The sequence below is a fragment of the Hesperophylax consimilis genome, chromosome 19, assembly GCF_061612785.1.
Source record: "Hesperophylax consimilis isolate HC1 chromosome 19, BYU_Hcon_1.0, whole genome shotgun sequence".
NCBI classification, from domain to species: domain Eukaryota; kingdom Metazoa; phylum Arthropoda; class Insecta; order Trichoptera; family Limnephilidae; genus Hesperophylax; species Hesperophylax consimilis.
In genome coordinates, this window is record NC_142854.1 from 32,623,878 (window position 1) to 32,634,574 (window position 10,697).

A 10,697-nucleotide genomic window follows, 5' to 3' on the forward strand; every position below is an offset into this window, starting at 1 on the left:
TTTCATCCTTTCTTTGCCAGTTCCATGCCTCACTTCCATACATTAAGGTAGGTACCAGCACTCCGTTGTGGACTGCTAACTTCGCTTCTTTGGACAGTTTTTTGTTAGCGCCAACGGCGTTCAGTCCTCCATTAACGGAATTACCTGCATTTACCCTTCTTTCAATATCTCTGTCAGCCTTGCCATCTCTCGTAAACATACTTCCTAAATACACAAACTCATCAACCTGCTCCAAGTATTCCTCATTCACAATTATATTGCACACTGTTTTCGTACTCTCTCTTTCAAACACCATTACTTTAGACTTACTTACATTCATCATTAACTCATTCTTCATGCATACTTCGTTCATCCTAGACACGAGAGACTGTAGATCTTCTATACTATTAGCAATCAGCACCGCATCATCAGCATACAACAGGCAACATACTTTCAACAATCCATCAGGCATGGTATCAATAATGAAATGAAAGCATTAAAACAGTTGTCATCACAATTTGGTATTACCATACGCCCATGTGAACTTATAACGTTGTTACATTGTACATAAAATTAGGTAGGTAATAGTAGGTAATAGTGAAAAACATATGTTATTGAATTTCTACTCCAATGAATAGTGCTAGCTCTTGAGCTTGGCGTAGGAGTTATTTCACAGTTATTTCATGTTTATATCAGTAATTAACATAAATACAGTACAATAAATAATATAAACTTAAAAAAGAATTGTGACGTTAATTTTGGTTGTAACATGAATTGAAGTTTATAACATTTGAAAGGTGATATTAATTTTTTTTAAAGATAAATTTGACCTTCTTTTTGAATAAAATAAAATCTGGTATTTTTTTCACTTCTTCGGGAAGACTATTAAAATATCTTATGCCTTTGTAAATGTAATTATTGTGCATTTGTTGTGTTGAAAATAGAGGAATTTGGATGTTAAAATTATGCCTTAAGGATGAGTTAAATTTAAGTTTTTTTATTACAGTTTCTTTATATTTTTGTAATATTGCATCTTTTTTATAGAGGTCTTCAATTTTTGGTACTTCGAAAATTTTGAACAATGATGCTGAAGAGAATGTTGGTTGTTTTTTCAGAATTACTTTGATAGTTAGTTTTTGAACCACTTTTACAGAGCTTTAATTTTTTCATAATTGTGAAATTTTTTCATTGATTGTGAAATTCCATATACAGGTGACACGCCCGATGGCTTGGTTGACGATGATCAAATTGTTGAAATTAAGTGTCCGTTTATAGCGTACAATTCGATATCAATAATAGAGTTGGTACAACAAAATAAATTTAACTTCTATAAGCTCAAAGGAACAGAATTGGTTATCAATAAGAATCACAATTGGTATTTTCAGGTGGGTTGTGTAGTTCAGCAATAATCTCTATTTAATAAATTCGTTTTCGATTAGTAACAATAATCAAGAAATATTCAAAATTATTAAGATATATTATATAATTTCACACACCATTATTTTAAATATTTACAAAATTGTTCTCTTATCAGGTCCAAGGTCAACTTCATGTTACCAAAAAAGATATTTGTATTTTTGGAATATGGTCCGGTGAGAATAACCATCTCAAATTAGAGATAATTCAACGAGACGATGAATTTTGGAAGAAAACTATGGTTGAAAAGCTCAAAGTTTTTTATATGGAATATGTATTGCCTGAGTTAGTAGACCCTCGCCTCACAAGGAATTTACAAATCCGCGAACCATCAATCAAAAAACACAAAACATCTGAACTTTCATCAACACTTAAATCTGAAAGTTCAAATAAAAAGAGTAAACCTACGACATCATCTCCAATTTCAGAAGCCACTGATTGCATTGTAACTTTTGTAAAGTTACACTAATAGGTACAACTTCTTCTATCAATATCTGTAACAATGGTGTATTGGGTATGTGCGTGTGCGTGTGAAGATACCGGTGATAAATCTTGCCGCAGCGATGAAAACGGATTGCAATTTGTTATATGGGAAGACTTGCATAAATTGCATTGCAATAATCCCATGGGAGGCAGTGCAGGAGAATTTGTAGTATGTAGTGGGATGAGCTGCACAAGATACGCTAAGTGAGTTTCTATCGCAACGATAAATGTTATAGTTCTTAAGAGGAAGCTACAAGCCAAAAATATGTATATTCTTGGTATGCCTTATTTCTTGACGAATACAGATAGGCATTAAAATCACTTGGCAAACGGAGTCAAGAAACGCTCGATTTCATGCGCAAAAGTGGTTTTTATTTATTTTATAAAAAAAAAATTATAAGTACGCAAAAAAGTTAATCTATGGAAATTGTCACAGATAATCTTTACCATAATACGGTATTTTTTTAAAGTTCTTTCATTTGTACGTTCATAAATTTTTTATTGAATAAATACATTTTTTAGTGGTTTAAATTTACATTTTGTTTTGAGTAAATAATTTTTTATTTGAATTCTACCCAAAGGAGACGATAAGAAAAGCATAAATTTATATAAAACATATTTTTGGTATTTATAATTTAAACCAATTCGTTATAAAAATTAATGAAAAATCACTATTTTGCATTAAGCTTCTCCTTAAGTCCGAGTTCTGTTGATTTTATTTCCGAGTAGAGCCGATTTTCCGTCAGCACATTTACGTCGTAATGGGGTAAAGTATGGTAGATTGTAGTTCACAATTTTATTATTTTTGTAAATTTCAGATATTTTTTTTTTATTATTATTTTTTTTTATTATCAATATAAAGTTTTTTTACAGGTTTTTTTTCGATGTCTGTCTCACTAGGATAAACCTGTGTCGAGACAGACGTATTTGATACATGAATTAATGTTTACATATTTTTTGATACATAAAATATTTCATTACATTAAATGACACTGTGAAAAAGATAAAAAATAATAAATAATAATAATAATAATAAATGATAAATTTGTTAATCAGCATCTAGTTGGAGTACATACTTATGAAGGGATTTTTATAAAATTTTTGATCTTGGATCTGTCTTGGCTGATGATCCAAGACTTGATGTCTGTTTTATATTTCAAAAATTTTTTTTCGTTCAGTCTAATGGCTAGTGGGAGAGCATAATATAGCCTTGTTGCAAAATATCTAAAAATTCTCTAGCCAAAAGTTGTTTTAGCGAAAGGGATTTGTAAGAAATTATGTCCTTTGGTTCTAGTATCACGAGCAGTTTGGATATTGTCAAAAGTAGTTTTGTGTTTGAAGAGGTATGTTAGTAACCCAAGAAAAACTTGGAAAACCATTAACTCAATTCTGTCTAACCGTGTACATAAACCCACCAACACAATTGAATCTCTCATCGTAAATAATTGTGAAATTAGGGAACCCCGTGAAATAGCGTTGGCATTTAATGAGTTTTTCCTGTCAGTTGGAGAAAAATTGGCAGCTGCCATTCCATCATTCCCGGATGACTGTAATACAATATATGTACAACCAAAGGCACGACAATCCTTATATATGACTAGGACGAATAAGGATGAGGTAATAAAGGTCATCTCTAAACTTAGGTCGAATGCAGCGGCAGGAATCGATGGAGTAACACCGTGCATTCTTAAAACCTGTAAAGAAGAACTAGCGGGGCACCTAACCCAACTTATCAACTTCTCCATAGGCTCGGGAATATTTCCAAACCAGTTAAAGCTAGCAAAAATTATACCAATTTTTAAAGAAGACTGCAAGAAGTGTATTTCTAACTATCGTCCAATATCGATTTTATCGGTATTTTCAAAGGTGTTCGAGTCAATTATCAAAGATAGACTGATAAAATACATCTCTAGAAACGATATCCTAACACCACAGCAATATGGCTTTCGGAAAAACTCCAACAAGGTGGCACATTAAGATGTGCCACCTTCGATTTCATTTCTAACATTCAGCAGTACATAGACCAGGGCGAATATGTGGCAGCTATATTTATAGATCTGAAAAAAACCTTTGATACGGTAGATCATGAAATACTAAGTACAAAAAATGGAACATTTGGGAATAGTCGAGAAATCTTTAAATTTGCTCCGAAGTTACCTAGCTGATAGATTTTGCCTTATCGATAACGGAGGGAACCTAAGCGACGTTGGAAAAATCACATGTGGAGTGCCACAGGGCTCGATTCTTGGACCTCTACTTTTCTTACTATACATCAATGATATAACTAAATGTGGCATCTCGGGAAAACTTCAACTTTACGCTGATGATACTGTGATTTACTACCATTGTAAAAATCTGAAAGAACTTGAAGCTTCAATGAATAAAGATCTCGCAAAGCTGGCTAAATGGCTTCGATTAAACAAATTAAGCCTAAATGTTAAAAAAACCCATTACCTTACTTTCGGAAAAAAAGATAACATGGGTATGAATATCATTCTTGGAAATGAAAAGCTACAACATGTTCAAGTAACGAAATATTTGGGGTTACTCATAGACTCTAACCTCTCGTGGAACTCCCATGTTGAGAATGTAAAATCCGAAATTTCCCCGATAACCGGTGTACTTTATCGACTCCAAGGTGTGCTCCCCACATTTTTACTGCGTGCAACATATTATGCTATGATCCACTCCCACCTGAGTTATCTAGTTAGTATCTGGGGAACCATAACCAAAAAAAAAGTTATGAAATACAAGCAATTCAAAATAGAGCCGTACGTAATATATATAATCTGCCATGGGATACACATGTCAAAGATATATACTCACAGACACAAATACTTCCTTTTACAGTCCTGCCAAAGTATAACATCACAACTGCCATTCTACAAATAATTCAACACTCCTCACACACCAACACTGAACCAGTCTTCAATTCTGACATACACCAGCACAAAACACGATCACAAAATCAAATACATTTATCATCATCTACTTACACGACCAAATTTGGAATTAACTCCTTACAATACATTGCACATAAACAATATAACGCATTACCTAGTAATTTAAAACTTCCGGCAACTAACAAAAAAACATTGACAAAAGCTCTTAAAAGATATTTCCTTAGCAGTTTCATTAATGACTAACACAATCTTTCTCTGGTACTCCATAATAACATCTGCGTTTATTTATTTTAATGTATTTATTTTAATGTATTTTATTTATTTGCCTTGTCCTTTCTAATGTTGTCTTTCCCGAAATGAGTTTTATAAACTCATTGGGAATAGTACATTATTACTTTGTTATCATTTTGTAATGTATTATCTTGTAATAAAATAAAAAAAAAATAAAAAAATAAGTATGTTTTTGGCATAAAGTTGCCTAATGTCCATAACACAGATTTTCCTAAAGATTTCATCCGAACTGCTTGTGATTGGTAGTTTGAGGATAATCTTTATTATAAGTTTCTGAGCTTTAGATATTGGATCAATGGCGGCAGCGTTTGCTCCTCCCCATGCTATGATACCATATTCTATTAAAGATTGACAAAGTGCATAGTAGATTGTTTTGAGCTGGCTTAGGTTGAGAAAGTTGCGAGTTTGTCTAAAAAAGTAAATGAATTTTCTAAGTTTGTTTGCTGTAGTGGTTATATGTTGTTTCCACTTTAAATTGTTGTCAAAAATAATACCTAAGTATTTAATTTTAGTTACCTGTTCTAAATAAGGGCAATCACATATTATCGTATTTGTCAGGTTGCAAGCACATATTTTAATTTGATTTTCTGGGTTTCTTAAGGAAGGATTAATACTAAATTCAATGTATTTAGTTTTGGTCACATTCATTGTTAGTGTATTATTGTTTAACCATCTTTTAACCACAGTTATGCCCCTGTTAGCTTTTATGTATACATCATTCCAATTGCTTGATTTGAAGAGGAGAATCGTATCATCAGCGAAACTTACAATTTTGGCATCTATTTGAAGATTACAAAATTCATTTATGTATATTAAGAACAGGGTATGACCTAAAACACTTCCTTGAGGCACGCCGTAGCTAATTGGTAATTGATTGCTATTGCAGTTGTTGATTTTCACACTTTGCTTTCGGTTTGACAGGTAATCGCTAATAATAGTAAATTTATCACCATTTATACCAAAATTAGATAGTTTTTGTAAAAGTTTTGAGTGAGAGATAGTATCGAATGCTTTGCACAGGTCTAAGAATATTGATATGCATTTTGATCCCTTGTCTAAGTTTTCATTTAGAAAATCGGTAACTGTTGCCAGGGCTTCGGAGGTGCCTTTATTTTTCCTGAATCCAAACTGGTTGAGTGATAGTATGTTATTTTGTTCTAGGTATTCGATCAGTTGATTATTAATAGTTTTTTCAAAGACTTTAGATAGTGAATTTAGTAATGTAATTGGACGATAGTTAGTTATGTCCGCTCTAGAGCCTCCTTTATGTATTGGGATTATGATTCCGTGTTTTAGTTTGTCAGGGAATCGGCCTTTTAGGATGCTTAGGTTAATAAGATTTGTTAACTCCTTGAGGTACGAACTTTTTTTTCTTATTTTTTACCTTTTTTTTTTTTTTTAATCAATTGATGTAACTTATAATAACGAGGAAAAAATATTTAAAAAAAAATTGGACTGAAGGCTTTTCAGGAATGAGGTGGTCAAAATTTTATACCACAGTACACATGGGAAAAAAATATTAGGTTCAAATCAAAAGTTTATTAGAAATAAAAAAAGGCCATTTTATATGACTAATAGTGGAAATTTTCAAAACAGTTTTTATCTTTTTTTACACAAAGGGGTACTTTGCAAACACAACATATCCAGTTGGAACGTATGGGCCTGTCTTTTGTACTACAATTCGCACAACGACGTGAAGTAGTATGTTCTGGCCGGTGGGCGCTATTTTTCAGACGTATTTCAGGGTCCACGTAAGGCTTATGTCTCTTAATTTCCACCACCTCCGATGTGGACCCACGCTTTTTGGTGCATTTCAGCTCCTCTTCAGCCAAAAGTCCTCTGTAAACTTGCCTCCTGAAATCTTTGAGCCTCAATGGATTGTCTTTGTCAGCCTTACCCAACTTGCAGAGCTCTGTGTAAACAATGTAAGAATTTACAATTGTTGCATCTAAAAAGTGGAAAAATAAACGATGCCACCATTTTTTAGACTTTCTGTTTATCGAGTAAACCGCCTTCTTTTCATCAAACTTGTCCACATAATTCATGCAGTTGTTATAATTATTTAGAGCCAACGGACATGGCACCCTTGTGATCTCACCAGTTTTCTCTTTACGGTTGACATGCATGGCATCCTTTGGGTTGTGAAAGTTTGAAAGGAGGTGTACAGCTCTTCTATCTCTCCATTTTATCATGGAAATTCCTGTATCACTCACGTACCAGTCATTTTTATCATCCTTCATCTTAGGCAAATATTTTCTGGTTGATTGGACAGTTCCACATGAGCGAATATTCATATCTTTCAGCTGATTTTGTAGGGGGTAGCAATTAAAATAATTATCAAAGTAAACTGTGTAGTTACGACCTTGAATAGATTGACAAAAATTTAAGACAACTCTTGGCCCTAAGTTAGACTCAGCGTAGTCACCAATTTTTCCTGTGTATATTTCAAATTTTAAGTTGTATCCATTTTCTGCACACATCATCCAGATCTTATAGCCTCTTTTAACTCTTTGAAGTACTGTGGTTTCAAAATTGGGCCACCTTGAAAATAAATAATTATGCTAAAACGGCCATCTATTGACAAGTTTTTTAAATGCCATGTGAGACATAGATTTTCTACCATTTAGTTTCCAATAGCGATAATAGGTGGCTTTGCACGGTTTGGTTATGTGTTTGACAATTGCCAGCGAATTGTGGTTTTTTGTGATCTCCGACTTTAAAGTGAAATATAACGGTATGTATTTAGAATTTTTGTCCATTTCTTATGAATTCTAGTGCCCTTGTATTTCATTTGTTGAATTATCAATAAGAAATGTCTATAAATATAGTATTTTTTTGTAAAATCGAAATTTTTTGGTGGTTTTGCTTTTCGACCACCGTACTTGAGGTAATTTTTTTAGTCTTACAACATGGTTATTCTGATTTTATAATTTTACAGATACACCATGCCGAAGAAAGGTCTTCGCCAAGAAGAAATCGCAGGAATACTTTTAGAAGAGATACCTTCTGATGATGACAGTTGTTATGGGTGCTCAGACAATGAGGAAGAGGATCTACAGGAGGAGCATCTAGCAAATGTCACAGTTAGCGCCTCTTCGGACGATGATGATGATGAACTGCCTCTATCTTGTGTGAGGAATCAAATCCCGGCGTTTTCTTCATCTACCACACTCAATCACCCTATAGCAGGCACATCCAGCCCTTCTGGTTCACAATCACCATCTACTTTTGATGTTCATCTTTCGCGTACGCGTAACCGACCAGTATCGTCTTCTCCATCTTCCCAGTATAGTCCTAATATCTCAATGTCCGTTTTGTCATCCACCGCTGCTGTTCCAGGCACAACTGCATCTACACCTGTCATACCTGCGATTATAGTCGTGCTTAAATGGAGCCGTACGTTCAATACCGCCCTCCCTGGTGAATTCCGTGAAGAAACAGGACTACATAATGACTTTCTTACGATGGAAAATCCCACACCTTTGGAAATTTTTCTGAAATTTTGGACTCCTAGTTTGATTGAAAATATCTGCTTCCAGACCAATCTATACGCACAACAAGTCGGGAAAAATCACCAACCCACAACCGTTCAGGAAATTAAAAAATTCATTGCACTAAGTTTAGTAATGGGAATTAAAAAATCCCCCAGTTATAGAGACTATTGGTCATCGTCCCCTGATTTACACGACCCCTATATTTCAAGATTTATGACAGTCTATAGTTGGCTGGCTGTTGTCAAACCTTCATCTCAACGACAATTCATTGATGCCTGCTAGAGGTCAACTTAATTTCGATAAATTATATAAAATAAGGCCTTTGTTGTACTGCTTGTCAGACACCTTTGATCGAAATTACATGCCATCACCTACTTTGGCAATTGACGAGAGCATGGTCAAATTCAAAGGCCGCAGCACATTGAAGCAATACATGCCCAAAAAACCCATTAACTCCTTGAGGTACGAACTTTTTTTTCTTATTTTTTACCTTTTTTTTTTTTTTAATCAATTGATGTAACTTATAATAACGAGGAAAAAATATTTTTAAAAAAATTGGACTGAAGGCTTTTCAGGAATGAGGTGGTCAAAATTTTATACCACAGTACACATGGGAAAAAAATATTAGGTTCAAATCAAAAGTTTATTAGAAATAAAAAAAGGCCATTTTATATGACTAATAGTGGAAATTTTCAAAACAGTTTTTATCTTTTTTTACACAAAGGGGTACTTTGCAAACACAACATATCCAGTTGGAACGTATGGGCCTGTCTTTTGTACTACAATTCGCACAACGACGTGAAGTAGTATGTTCTGGCCGGTGGGCGCTATTTTTCAGACGTATTTCAGGGTCCACGTAAGGCTTATGTCTCTTAATTTCCACCACCTCCGATGTGGACCCACGCTTTTTGGTGCATTTCAGCTCCTCTTCAGCCAAAAGTCCTCTGTAAACTTGCCTCCTGAAATCTTTGAGCCTCAATGGATTGTCTTTGTCAGCCTTACCCAACTTGCAGAGCTCTGTGTAAACAATGTAAGAATTTACAATTGTTGCATCTAAAAAGTGGAAAAATAAACGATGCCACCATTTTTTAGACTTTCTGTTTATCGAGTAAACCGCCTTCTTTTCATCAAACTTGTCCACATAATTCATGCAGTTGTTATAATTATTTAGAGCCAACGGACATGGCACCCTTGTGATCTCACCAGTTTTCTCTTTACGGTTGACATGCATGGCATCCTTTGGGTTGTGAAAGTTTGAAAGGAGGTGTACAGCTCTTCTATCTCTCCATTTTATCATGGAAATTCCTGTATCACTCACGTACCAGTCATTTTTATCATCCTTCATCTTAGGCAAATATTTTCTGGTTGATTGGACAGTTCCACATGAGCGAATATTCATATCTTTCAGCTGATTTTGTAGGGGGTAGCAATTAAAATAATTATCAAAGTAAACTGTGTAGTTACGACCTTGAATAGATTGACAAAAATTTAAGACAACTCTTGGCCCTAAGTTAGACTCAGCGTAGTCACCAATTTTTCCTGTGTATATTTCAAATTTTAAGTTGTATCCATTTTCTGCACACATCATCCAGATCTTATAGCCTCTTTTAATGGGTTTTTTGGGCATGTATTGCTTCAATGTGCTGCGGCCTTTGAATTTGACCATGCTCTCGTCAATTGCCAAAGTAGGTGATGGCATGTAATTTGGATCAAAGGTGTCTGACAAGCAGTACAACAAAGGCCTTATTTTATATAATTTATCGAAATTAAGTTGACCTCTAGCAGGCATCAATGAATTGTCGTTGAGATGAAGGTTTGACAACAGCCAGCCAACTATAGACTGTCATAAATCTTGAAATATAGGGGTCGTGTAAATCAGGGGACGATGACCAATAGTCTCTATAACTGGGGGATTTTTTAATTCCCATTACTAAACTTAGTGCAATGAATTTTTTAATTTCCTGAACGGTTGTGGGTTGGTGATTTTTCCCGACTTGTTGTGCGTATAGATTGGTCTGGAAGCAGATATTTTCAATCAAACTAGGAGTCCAAAATTTCAGAAAAATTTCCAAAGGTGTGGGATTTTCCATCGTAAGAAAGTCATTATGTAGTCCTGTTTCTTCACGGAATT